This window comes from Drosophila miranda, chromosome XR (genome assembly GCF_003369915.1).
Source record: "Drosophila miranda strain MSH22 chromosome XR, D.miranda_PacBio2.1, whole genome shotgun sequence".
Lineage (NCBI taxonomy): Eukaryota > Metazoa > Arthropoda > Insecta > Diptera > Drosophilidae > Drosophila > Drosophila miranda.
In genome coordinates this window covers 7,570,329-7,583,924 of record NC_046674.1, presented here as the reverse complement: position 1 = coordinate 7,583,924, position 13,596 = coordinate 7,570,329, and the positions used below count along the sequence as shown (strand labels likewise).

Genomic DNA, 13,596 nt, shown 5'->3' with positions numbered 1-13,596 from the left:
GAGTCCGGTCTCCAGTCCAGAACCGCACCGCACCGCACTCCAAAAACTCAAAACTCGGGGACGATGGGGACGCTGGGACGCTGGGAGTCGACTGCGTTTCAAAGCCATGAACCAACTCCTAAACAAACCAAAAAACAAGTTGGAACAAGTAGGGGTTCTCGGGTATGGACTAGCAGATACCCCTTGGTCGGAAGAGGAAAATTTCTCATTGAATGGAAGTGGGATACAAAAGTCTACCAATTTCGAGAGCTATTCATTGGCCTCTAGATTGTTTTGGGGATTCAGGGCTGCTTGAAGATATATATTTTGCTTTATTTTGGGAGATCCTACAAGTCCCAGACATTGCCAGTTCCTTCGTTTCCCCTACAACCCCTCTGGGGCCATATACCCCACCAATTACAGGGTACTCCAGCAGTGCAGTGCAGTGCAGGGGCGGCGGCGGCGACGCTCCTTCGTTCTGTGGCTGCTGGCTGTTCAGTGGAGCGTGCGAGCGAGTGGCAAAGAGTGGAGGCAGAGGCAGAGGCAGAGGAAGAAAATGCCACAGAATCAGCCAAAGAGTCAAAGAATATAAAAATTAAAAAAAAAAAAAAACACCAACCAGAGAGAAAAAAAAACATTGAATTTTGTGTGTGTGTGTGTGTGTAACAGAGAGAGACAGAGGGCCCTGGTGTATGTGTGTGTGTGTGTGTGTGTGAATGCATTTCAAAGAATTTTGATAAAAGGCAGGAGAACAAGAGAGCGGAAGGGGGGGGCATGGCCGCTGCCCGAAGATAAACTCCGTTTTTATTTATTTATTTTGGTTATTTTTTTTTTTTTTTTTTTTGTGTATGTGAAACAAAAGTCAGGAATTTGTTGTTGTTGTAAACCGGTTTTCAGTTTCATTTAATTTCCCCCGCTCCCTGCTCCCAGCTCTCAGCTCCTTCTTCATTGCAAAACAAAACAACAAAAGCACAAAAAAAAGAACTTGTGAAGCCGACACCCCTTGGCAAAGAAGGGGGGGGGGGGGGGGGGGGAGACAAAGACAAAGAGTAACAGGAGACAGAGACAGTAGGTACTCCCCGAAAAGTAGATCAACCTTCCGAAGGAGCAGCGACGGCCTAGTTGTCCCCCCCCCCCACCGATTCACCATTCCATTCATAAGTCTGGAATGCCACCACCCCTCCACCCCCTCCCTCGCAGCACGCAAAGGCCAAGTGGTGGCACTTATTTCCAGCGAAATACTGCAGCGGATTCGGTTGCGGCGGCGCTATAATTGCACGCCCAACGGGAGGCGGGGGGCACTCATTAGAATGTCCCCGGTCGGTGCATGCCCCCGCTGCACATAATTGCTGCCCTCTTGCTCGGCTTTTTCTGTGGAAACTACGAAACCGAAAGCCCAGCGAAATGGAATATGTTTCAAATAGACAATGTAAACACAGATGGAAATACTTGGCACAAAGAGAGAGATGAGATCATTGCGAATACATCAATTGTAGAATCGAAATACTTGGTAATGAAAATTCGCAGTAAAAGCGACTATAAATAGCAGCCGAAAACTGCAACCGAAGGCAGGGAAAACTCAATGGGAAATACATACGTTCTCTTGGAACTAAGAATAAGTGATACTTTTCTTTTTTGGGAATAAACAAAGCTCGTGACGCCGCAGAGAGATAATGGAATAGATTACACACGGTCCGTCCGTGTTCCGGGGAAAGTACAATTTTTGGAGTGGCCATAGCCATATCGATAGCGATAGATTTGAATTCTATTTTCCACTTTTTGAGCGATCAAATTCACTCGAGTGTGACCCTTGCCCGGGGGTTGGGACTTAACATTCCCCCGTAATCGGAGCACAACTTGAAAACTGATTTTCCATGTTTGTATCACACACATTTTCACGCCTTGCCCCTTTCAGTCCTTGTCCTTTCAGTCCTTCCAGTCCTTCAGTCCTTAACCCTCTGACATGGGTTTGCCAGGCAGGGAGGCACTTTCACTAAGATTTACGACCGCTGTCAATAGAGCTTTGCATCCGCACAGGCAGCCCTCCTCCAACAACAGTAGCAGAAAGTATTTTCAAATTTAAATCTATTTGTCACTTGCAAAACTTTTGGCTACCTTTTTCTCTCCGTCCCCCGTCCCCCGTCCGCAAACACTCACTCATTCACTCACTCCGTTTGTCCTCCGGACCAGGCCGGACTCTTCTGGCCAGCAATGGAAATGGAAATGGAAATGGAAATGGAAATGGCCGTATGGAAAAAAAGGTAATGCAAAGTGACAGTTACAAATTTGTGCCGAAATCAGCTACGGGAAAATGTATTGTATGGCCAAAAGGAAGGGGAGTGGGAGGCCCGAGAGGCAGAGAGCCGAAATGTTCCATTTAAATGAGTTGGATTGGCTATTTAGAGGTGTAGTAGGCCGCCGCATCCACATCCGCATCCGTATTCATTCAACCAACCATTCATCTATCCCCCACCGCCAGACATCCCTGGCATCCCACTCAACCGACCCCATCCTCCGTTTCAACAAGCACTTTCCGCCGTAATGTCCGCCGTTCTGTGACGTCGGTTGGTAAGCATCCCCGAAAATCCTGAAGCTAGAAGATAAACGCACTGCCATGGCAGCAGGGTCACGACCAAGGCGATGCCCTGTAGTCTTTGGATCGAGGTGAGACGAGAGTGTTGGGCGGGTATTTACCAGTGTGATCAGTTTCCAGTGTTGGCTAACGCCGGAAATAGTATCCAATCTTCAGTTTTATGGATTATTTGATCCTTCATATTTGAAGAGTTGTTTCCTGTTGTGTTGCATGTTTTGATCTTCCAGTGTTGGTTAAGGCAACAATTAATCAATATTAAGCAAGACATTCACCATTATCCGAATTATTCTACAGGTCTTTATCCAAGGTTAATATTGGAACCTTTTTGGTGGACTTTCTGTGTTGAAAAGTGTCTAAAACAGTGTTGGGCAACACAAAGCACAACTCAACACCTTCCTTTAGCAATCCAATGAATTATTAAAAAAGTAACTGCTCCACAAATCCCTTGCCACCCTCTTTGGCCAATGATTGCTGGGTATGCCCAATGGTGGATCCAAGAGGAACAATAACAGAAAAAACAGAAAAAAATGATTTGCATTTATTTATCTTTGTAGCTCTTCATCGTTCCACCCACCACCCAACACCACCCGCCCGGCCCCTCATCCAGGGACTCCTCTTTATCCACCGGGATGTTTCATCCCTCCTTATCCTGCCCATCCGCGTCCTCGTCCTGGGCCCTTGTTCTGTATTTGAATTGGTTATTATTCTCACACTCTGACGGTGTGGGGGAGCCAAGGGGACAGCGGGGGAGGGGGGGGGAGGGGAAGTCTTATTCCTTTATTGTTTTCTCGAACCATTCCCCGTTATTCCACTCCATTCGACTCCGTTTCATGTGGAAAGGGGCGAGAGGGAGGGGCAGCGGGAGCTCTTGGGTGTCCCTTTGCAAAACACACAAATTTCTATGCTTTTGCTGAATGATAAAAATAATCCCATTTATTGTTTAATGCTTAATAAATAAAGCAATTTTTATTTATTTGCCACAGCAATCCACCCTGCTCCCCCCGCTCCCTGCTCCCCCGTTCCCCGCTCCCTGCTCCCCCGATCCCCTCTTCTTTTCTTCGTATTTTCTGTGTGTTTCTTTTGTTGTTTGCTTTATTGATTTCCCTGCTGTTTTGTTGCTGTTCTGTGGCTGCTTTTGCTGTTGCTATCGTAAGTAAAATATCATCAATTGTTTATTGTTTTGATAATGTGTTCTGTTGTTGTTGTTTCTTTATTGTTTGTAGTACTTTTCTTGCTTGGTTTTACGAACGAACGAATGTTCCCTCTTGCGGTTGGGTCGTGGGAGGAACGATGGTTAATCATGAGATCCGATCGATCCCCATTGAACAGACGCTTTTTGGGGGTCACAATACATGGGGGTGAATGCTTTGAGAGGAGCTATTAGAACAGTCTCTAATTGAGTCATTTATCCAAAGGTTAAACGATAGATCGGGGTGTGGTACTGCCAGGGGAGTGCCAGTCGAATGACAGCAGTGCAAAAAGCTCTTTACAACAAAATAAAAATATAAAAATTCCATAAAAAATAAAGCATACATATGTAAAAGTCTTATATCCTGTTAAATTAATAATCTTCAACTGAATAAAAAAATGTACAATGATGCAAAAATATTGCAACTTTAACAAAATCAACTTCATATATTTTTCAACATTTTTTTTACATTTCAAACAATTAATTTACAGAAAAAATTTTCCATTTTGCACCCAAACATCTCTTTGGCTTCTCTGGTTTTTTGTTGTTTTTTCATTACCCCTTTCCTTCCTTGGGCCCCGCTTTGTGTTCGTTTTTCTTGTCATAATTTGTGCCCACCTGAAACGAGCAGAGTTCATCTTCCACTTAACCTTTGGCTCTGGCCAACTTTGGTTAAAGTTTAGCTTTTAAAACCTCTGTTTAGGGGATTTTTTGCTGGGTTGGCAAACCTTTTTGGTCTGTGCATTGGGTTTGAGCTGGTTTTTTGATGGAGTCTGCCCATTTGCCTGCACTCTACTTTCGGCCCAGTTGTTCGGCTCTGAGTGCCCGGCCCTTGGGGCTTAAAGCCCACCAGCCTTAAGATCTGCATCTTTCTGGCATCGAATTAGCTTTCGGTGCAAAATAATAATGCTGGCGAAAGCCCTATTGGGTTCATATCCGTTTCGATGCACTCTCCCACACACACGCCACACCTCCCTCCCCCGCCTGCCTGCCTGTTCACGTGTTAAACAGGAAACCCGAGGCTTCGGGGTCGGGACTGCTATCGCTCCAATCGCATCTACATACTCGAATATGGCTGCCTTGCATCCTGCCAGCCTGCCATCCTGCCATCCTGTCGGTTCTGCCCTACTGCCGGTTCTGCCTGATTTGCCCAATTGTGCAGCAGCAGCAGCAGCAGTGGCGCCCCTTCCCCCTGGCTTGGGGGAGGGAAAATAATAAAATTGATTGCATTTTTCACGCTCCACGTGGAAGCTCTCCTCCACACCAACTCTTCTCGCCTCCCCCCTCCTCTCTGGGCTTCCTGCAGCAGTGGCACGGCGACGACGACCCAGTTTTTACTCCGCACACATGAGGATCCAAGAGTCAAGAGGCTGTTCTGACCAAAAAAGCAAAAAAAAGAAGCAAAAATAAAGAGAAATAACACAAGGAACGATGGAAGTTTTTGCATAATGCGGGTTTGCACTGGCGAACAATAGTCGGCCCCCAGCCCCCAGCCCCCAGTCCCCAGCCACAGCGCGAACCCCGTTTATACCCTGTAAGTCGCACATCCGGATACCCAGTAGATCTGTGGGTGAGCCTGTAGCCACCCTGTGCACCTGTGTACAGTGGACACCCTGTGCCACAAGCGTACATCCTTCCGTGCATGCATCCTGTACACCCTGTGCATAATAGATGCTCCCTACATCCCTCCCTCCTTCCCTCCTGCCACGAGCTGGAACTTTAGGTATATGTTGACCTTTGTCCTGCCCCCACCACGCACCCCGCACCCCCTCTGAAAGGTTCATTGCCTTGCAGGTCACAGCCATAGAGCCGGATTCGTAGTTAAATTTTAATGCTGTTTATTAATTTTCAGCCTTGTTCTGGTTCTTGTTTCTATATACATTTCAGGGGGGTGGGGGGTGGTGAGGGGCAGCACCACACCAAATGTATGAGCAACCTTTCCGGCCGTGCAGGTGTGGCTCCTATCCCGTATCCGTATCCGTATCCGTATCCGTCGTCTCATTTCAAATTTACAACTTTTAATTGAAACAAAAAAAACACTAAGCAGGATATCGTGATGAAATATTACTGCAGCAGCACTTTTTGGGGGGGAAAGGGAGCGGGAGAGAGCGTGCAACAAGTGGCAGGAGAGGAGTCCAGTTTCGTGACTCTGCATAGCTTTTTTGGCGGCTTCGGCTTACACTCTTAATCACCGGAACTTGATGGCCAACAAAGCAGCAATTAGCGAGAAGTAACTCCCACTGCCCCACACCCACCACCCACTGCCATGGGGCATGCCCCATGAGCACAACAACAATCGGGCCAAAGCCAGCCGCTTGTAAGTTTTCTTTGTTCACTCAAGTGGCAGTGTGCCGTGCCGCCTCCTTACAACTGTATTTTAAGCAGCTTTTTCTGGAATCCCGTAAAGGTATTACACGGAGAGCACTTACGGAATTGAACAAGTTTCCCGGAAAAAATGGAGTTTTCCCCAAAGGAAAATAATAGTTTGGCAGGCAGAGCAGAGAGTTTTCCACCTCATTTCTGGGGCTTTGCCGAGTAAACACTTGTGGAAATCTCTCGATAGTTGGCCCTTTTCGGGTCTGCTCCTTTACCCAAAGCATAGGTGATGGGTGGAGGAGTCCATCTTCGTATTCAGTGGGTTTTGGGGCAGAGAAGAAGAGCCGCTTTTGCCACAGAAAGCTCCTCGATACCTCCAGGGGAGGGCTACTATTATTTAAAGAATTAATAATCGAAATCAAAGCCTTAATGGGATCCTTCGAGAGGCTAAAGCGCAGGCTTTTCTGAATAATATTTTTATATGGAAATTAATCTCCAAGAATTCTCGAAAAAATAAATATTCCACAGAGACGTTTGCTGTGTTTTAAACCGCGAATAAAAGTACCTTTTCTGCAGTATTTTTCCTGCAAGAACAATAAAATATATTTATTTTCCATGCCATGTTCTGCGTTTCCTGCTTTCCACTCTCTCCTCCCTCTCGCTTCTCTCGTTATGAGGCATATTTCAATTATTCACACTCGACATTTAATTGCGTTAATTAAAGCAACGTTGAACATTTATTGCGGCTCGAAGCGAATCTGCATGCGCACTCGTTTGGCGGTGTCCTTATCGCTGATTCTTTCCTTTTGCATTTCCGGTCTTAATTGAATGCAGAAATACCCTTGGAGCCCTCGGGCGCCTTTCAATGCCAATTAGCGGAGTCTGCCGAGAAGCGGTGACCTCTTGCCCGACCTTTTTTACGTATCAATATTATTGATAAACTCTTTGGGCTGTCGGACCTGCTCACTGAGTGACTGATTGATTGATTGATTGATTAATGCATATTTATGATTGCCAAATAGAGAGAGAGAGAGAGAGAGAGAGAGAGAGAGAGCGGGCTATAACTTTTAACAATTGAATGGAAAAGATTTCAACGAACAGTCTTTGTCCTTTTGTTTCCATATGGCTAAGAGCTAAGAGACACCTGTCTCTGCCACTGCCACTGCCACTGCCACAGCCACTGCCACTGGCTGTCTGCTGCCCCAATAAATAATTGATTAAACAAATGGCATGTCCCCGCTTTGACCCTGCCCAGACGAATGGCAGCGTATGAGTGACACTTAAAGCAGCGCCTTCTGCCTCCCCAAAAAACAAGCAGAATTCCACCCTGTATTCGTGCCACTTCAATTTGCAACACAGACCAGAAATTCATGCGATTGCGAGTCTGTGTCGCCTCTCCCGCTCTCTTTCGCTGCTTCAGTGGAATGAAAACAATAATAATAACAATAATAATAAAGGATATCAATAAATAATAGGTCGCTCGACATGCAGAAAAGGACGACACGTGGATGGACACACGTCATGGCAAAGAGTCCTGCTGGCAGGAGTACTCGAAGGACGTGCAAGCAGAGAAGAGGGAGGGGAATACATTTTTGAAGGGGGCACAACACCGGAGCCAAAGAGAATTTAATATCAAATCTTTGGAAAATCCCACTTGCTTTCCCAAATATGAAATTTGTAGTTAAAATTTAATTTTCAAAGATTTTCCTTAACAAGTTGCCATCAAACGGTAGCTCGGAAGATTTTCAAAGAATTTTGGTTAAGAAAATTCAAGAAAATCTGCCCCAAAAGCGTAGATTGAAGGGGGAAGTAGGCAAGAGAAAGAGAGAGAGAGATCTTTGGGACTCCAAAGGAGGAAGGCCTTCTCATGTTCACTGCCAAAGAATCGTTCTTAAACGATCATCTGGGAGCTTTATTTTTATTCCCACACAAAGAGATTTTTGAGAGAAATCTTGTGGAACCTTTCATTGAAGAATTTATCAGAGATTTTCCTGTTGGAGGCTGTGCTTCTTAGGAAGTTTATCTTTAGAGAAGTTTCAATCCAAAGAACAGCAAAAGTATAGCCAAGAAATACCCGTGTATAGTGCCGCCCTTTACTCGGTTTTTGTTGGTGTGATTATTGCAATTAAATACTGCACATAATTCCCCATCTAATGATATACCTCCCTCCCACCCTCCTTCTCCACCTCGCTGCCTAGAAGCGAGAATCAAAGAGAGAGACCGCGCTTATCGCTTAAGCTTCGAACATTATTTAAGCCCACCAAAAGACACGCAGAGCGAAAGGGGGAGAGGGGGCAGAGAGAGAGAGGGGGAAACAGATGCTCACATAGATGGGAAAAAAAAACACAGCCAAAGCCGACAAGTGTTGGCCGCCGCTTCCGTTTCCGGCTGCTGCTGATGATGATACTGCCTCCCTCTCTCTCTCTCTCTCTCTGCTGCTGCTGCTGCTGCGGCTGTTGTTATCAGTGCAAATCCCTGCACTAAATAACTGTCTGTCAGGCGGCAGCCTGTAATAAGTACTGCCTGGCCCCAAGATACCGCCAAAAACCCCACATCCCTCCCACCAATTCCCAGTCAATTTTGTAAAGAAAACTTTGACAATTTCTGGTAGAGAATATGGCTGCTCTCTAAGTAGACGAGATCCGAAACTTTGCCTACAAGGCTTCACTCTATAAGGAAGACAACCCCCCCACCACCAGCCCCCACAACGAGCAAAAGGGAGACCATATTTTACATAACTCTGTAGGCAATAAAAATTAATTTGCTTGGCCATTTTGGCAAGTGCTTAATTTGTAAACGAGAGAAGGAGAGAAAGAGAAAGAGAGAGAGAGGGAGAACCACCTCCACTGCTCCCCTTCTCCCCGTTGGTGGGGGGTGTGGGGGTCAGTCGTCATGGAATCGGTACTCAAATTGCTGGCTAAGAAGGGAACAAGGGTGGTGGAGGGGTGGGAGGGGAGGGGAAATGGCCATCAGGGGAATTAGGGAAATGTCCATGTGGCATGAGTTTTGGGGATAAAGTAACTTTTGCATGGAGTTTGCCATCGAAAGAGGAAGTGTTGACAGCAATCCCCAAAGGGGCAGAGCGCTACTCCCACATCAGAGCTTATGGAACTAATTGTGGGACTAGAACTAGTTCAGTGAACTATTGCGGAACTTAAGAAGTTTAATTTCTGAAGGAAGGGAGCTCTTACCGATTGCATTTTCCATTTCTAATGCCATTTTCCCCTCTGTGATTCCACTAAAAAATGGTATAGGCAAATTCTAGAAACTGTTTTCGATGAAAAGTATTGGGTTCGGATCGTGGAAGTGATTAACTCTCTCCTAGAAGTGTGTCTTGTAAAGAAAGTAGCTTTTGGGATCGAAATGGATGGCTCTTGAAATCTGAAATAAATAAAATAAATAATTTTAAGAGACTTTCCTTAATTTTTAATCAATTTGGGTATTCACTTTTTCGGTAAGAAATTTTTAAAAATTGAATAAAAAACTAATGTCTGAAGTTTATGCATGGAAAACCCTCCTAAGACCCTCCCCTCATGTGGAATTGTAGCCTCTCGCTTAGGGGAAATTTGTGCAGAGTTTCGAAACTCTCTCTCCCTCTCCCTCTACCCCTCTACCCCTCTCCCCCTCTCTCTGTAATGAAAAAGAGCATACAAATATCGTTTATTGTGTCATGAATTTCCCTTTGGGGGCCAGTTATTTCACAGATTTTATCGTTCAACCAAACGACCGAAAACAACACCAAAAGCAACAATCAACCAAAAAAAAAAAGCACAGAAAACATTCAGCAATCCTGCAATCCTGGAAAAACACGAGCAACAACAACAACACTGTACGTGTGTGTGTGTGTGTGTGTGTGTGCAAATGGCGATGAATGTTTTGCAATAAAACAAAAGTCGAATGAGAGTGCCGCCGCATTGTTGTGGCTGTTTGTTGTTGCTGTTTTCTCGGTTGTAATTGCTGTGTGTCCGACCCCCAGGAAAGGGCCATACTCGTAATACTCGTGGTAGCCGTAGTGTAGTGTGTGGTGCCTGTTAATTATGTAGTTGACTGTACAAATTTATTGTTATGTCGGGCACTATGGGGGGAGACACAGTGGATCACCCATCCAGCCATCCAGCCGGCCTCACTTGAGGCCCATTTGAAGGCGTCTTTCAAGTAAGAACTTCCTCATTTGCAGGCATCCAAACGCGCGGCTGCTGCAACAATTTGTTTCCTCTTTTTTTTTTGGACACAGTTGGTAGTTGATTAAAAACAGCGCAGGGTAAACAAATAGAATCATCAACGCTTTTTGTCGCTCTTGACTTTGACCTCTGTGCGGGTCTCTCCCTCTCTCTCTCTCTCTCTCTCTCTCTATATTGGAGCTTCCGCTTTGACAGACAGACGGCCCTCTCGAGGGGGGGGAGGTCCAACCCCATCCCATGAAAAATGTCAAGTAAAATGCGACAAGAGGCACGACCTCGACAGCACCCCAAGGGTGGGGCCTTGTTAGACCGTTGGGAGGGGGTGGGGGTGTGAGAGGCTGCTGTCTGGACAGGCATGTGGCATGTGGCATGTGGGTGGGCATTACGTAAATCTCTCTCTGGCTGTCTCTCAGTCTCTGTGCATTTAATGCATACAAATTGCTCTGATTTAAGGCCTGCGAAAATGCTGAACAAAATTCAAGCATCAAGGAACGCACAAGGCATGGGACTTGCGGCACGAGGCAGAGCGAGGCCTCTGCATATAATGCGCCCCCGTGCCTGCCACTTGAAAGTGTGTCTGTGCTGAAGGAGATGACAGGACTACTCGTTCATCTGTGTATCTTATGGGGTTAATATACATACGAAATACACATGCATATGTACATTTTATAGGGTTAATATGGATACATCTTTTGGCTTATGAAATGGATGTCAGCTCTTGGCAGAAACAGGGTTAATCCACGCAAGAGAAGGGCTTAAAAGGCGGGGATCTACCCACTGTTTTGGGACGTACAGCTTTCACACACACACGACGCGTGTGACAGAGCTTAAAAGCTCTCGCCTTTGATTGCCAAAGCTCACCAATACCACCGCACACGCACACACACACACGAATACTAAGCCACAAAGAGTGCGAAAATGTTTCCATCTGTCAAGCGCTACTCGAAAAATATTTTTAAAATGATTAATAAGTTTTCCCCCGCCGCATTTTCCAAGCTGTCAATTTCAGGGCGAGAAAAACTTTTCCAATAACCCTAGTGGTTCTGTGTGGCATAAGTGGCCATCAGTGCCCCCTCTTTTTACACTTGCAACAAGCTATTTTTTGTATTTTATTTTTATTTTATTTTTTTTTTGTGCGTGTCAACGCGTTTCGGTACTCCAGCGTGCAACGAATTGCGGCAGCCAGTGGCAAGTGCAGTGCAGGGAGTTATTTATCTTTCAACAGGATGCAGGGGCAGCAGCAGGACGGGGGCGCAACATCATATTTTATTCAAGGCAAAAGTGTCATGTGCATCCACGAACAGAACCCCACTCTGCCCAGGCAGGCAGGCAGTCAGTCAGTCAGCGCCAGTCTTCCACTTGGCCAGGCATGAACTCTGACCCGACACGCCTGATTCTCCGACTCTCCGACTCTCCGCCCCTCATTGGCTGTCCGGCAGCTGGGTGGCAAATGGCTTTTAATTGCCGCCACACAGACGAGACAGCGCGAGCATCGAGAGGAACGTTTTTCACTCAATAAAAGAACCCCCCGTCACCCCCAAAATAGACGCCAGGGATGTTGAACTTTGACACGCGCGCGCACAAACAAATCGGAGGCAAGAAATCCAAACAAATCTTTGCTTCAATCAAAGACTGATCCGTTTCCCCTTCCCTTGTTCCCTTCCGCTGTTGCCACATAATTAAATCCGAAAACAAAAATTCATTAAACAACTGGGAGGAAATTTTGTAAATAAATGCGGTGCATAGCGGAGCAGAAGGGAGATCTCTGGGATGCCCCAAGAAGTGGGCACCATTTCGGAGAGGGAGAGAGAGCACCTTAGGGGCCTCAAAGGCCTCATTTATCTGTGAGATCAGCGACCGAGGGAGGCTGCTGCATGATGCGTAAACACATTTCTCTATAAGATACTATATTTGTGGGTATCTGAGGTCTCTTTGAAGCCGAGGGGCACTGCTGCATGACTGTATCTGTATCTAAACTGTAACTAACTTTGGTATTACGTTTCTTTTCTTTCAGGTAAGCTTGCCACACGCGTGATATAGTATTTATTGTGGCATGAAACAAGTACAAGTGCTGTCCCAATGCCCCAAAAGAGCAGCAGAAACCCAGTGGCAAATCCCAACAATTGGAGGTCTTTAGAGAAGGAACGGAACAGCGACTGCCTTGACACGACTACTGGCAACTATTGTGTGGCAGACACATTGACGTCGCACAAGGAAAAGAACTGAAGCAGAAAGGGTGGCGGCGAATGCCTGGATTGGAGACTGTGTGGCACAGTGCCCGGGCTTAGTTGCTGCCACTGACAGTTGGACAGATCGACGGACAGACAAACGAAGGCACGACCCACCGAACGCACTGCTGCAGCATGGAAAATTGATAATGAGTCGCAGAATGGGGGACGACGACGATGTTGCCGTATTTGGCAGCAATGTCTGATAGAGGGGACTGAAGATGAATGAATGAGGCATGAATGAGGGGCGGCAGATAGATGGATGCATGAATGAGCTGCTGACCAGCGACTGACTGCAGTTTCTATGGATAAATGGAATGGACATGTCTGTATGTGTGTGTGTGTGTGTGTGGATAGAAGCGTGGAAAGCAATCAAGCGTTGGATAAGATAGAGCCATGCCTCCCCAAAGGCCCTGCCTGCCTGCCTGCCAGCCTGCCTGCCTGCCCGCCCTGACTACCCCAAAAGTTTTAATTATGATTGACATGCGGTTGGCGTCGACATCCTCCATGCCCCACGCAAACATCAGCCCGCGCTGGCTTTGTGGCTCTGTGGCACTGACTCTGGAATCGATTTCGACACAACTTAATTTCTGGGCTGAAGAGGGTTGCTGATTGCCCTTCTCCCCCGTCCCTGCCCCTGCCGGCAGAGTGTTGAAACTCATCAGTCAAAAGCAGCAGCCAGGCCAGGCCAGGCCGCACCACACCGACAATTGCAACACGGAAAGCAGGCAGAAACCATCCCTCAAATGGAAAAAAATCTGCCCTCCAGATGGAGGAGGGTTGAATCGAGAGTATCCCAGAGACCCCCTTCAGGCAGACAGACAGACGGGCGGATAGATACGGCTACAGAGCGAGTATCTATCGGATACACACAGCAAAATATTAAATTATAGTCGCATTAACTGCGCAAACACGCAACATGACAAAAGTCTCTGTCTCCGTCTCTGTTTCGCGATTTGTTTGGTGTGTGTGTGTGTGTGTGTGTGGCTTGTGGCATGGCATAAATCTGCGGCACGCAACAAGAAATATGTATTTAAACGATGGGTTAGCCACCGCGACAGATACGCGACCGCCTGCCATTGGGAACGCTTTTTCCTATCGATTTCATGC

The 13,596-nt window shown here is 46.5% G+C and overlaps 1 protein-coding gene across 1 annotated transcript in view; it reads left to right on the top strand.

The window, feature by feature from the left end:
• LOC108152519 (division abnormally delayed protein) overlaps positions 1-13,596 on the top strand; it is a 71,439-nt gene that overhangs the window by 13,557 nt on the left and 44,286 nt on the right. The gene's annotated exons all lie outside the window — the stretch shown is intronic.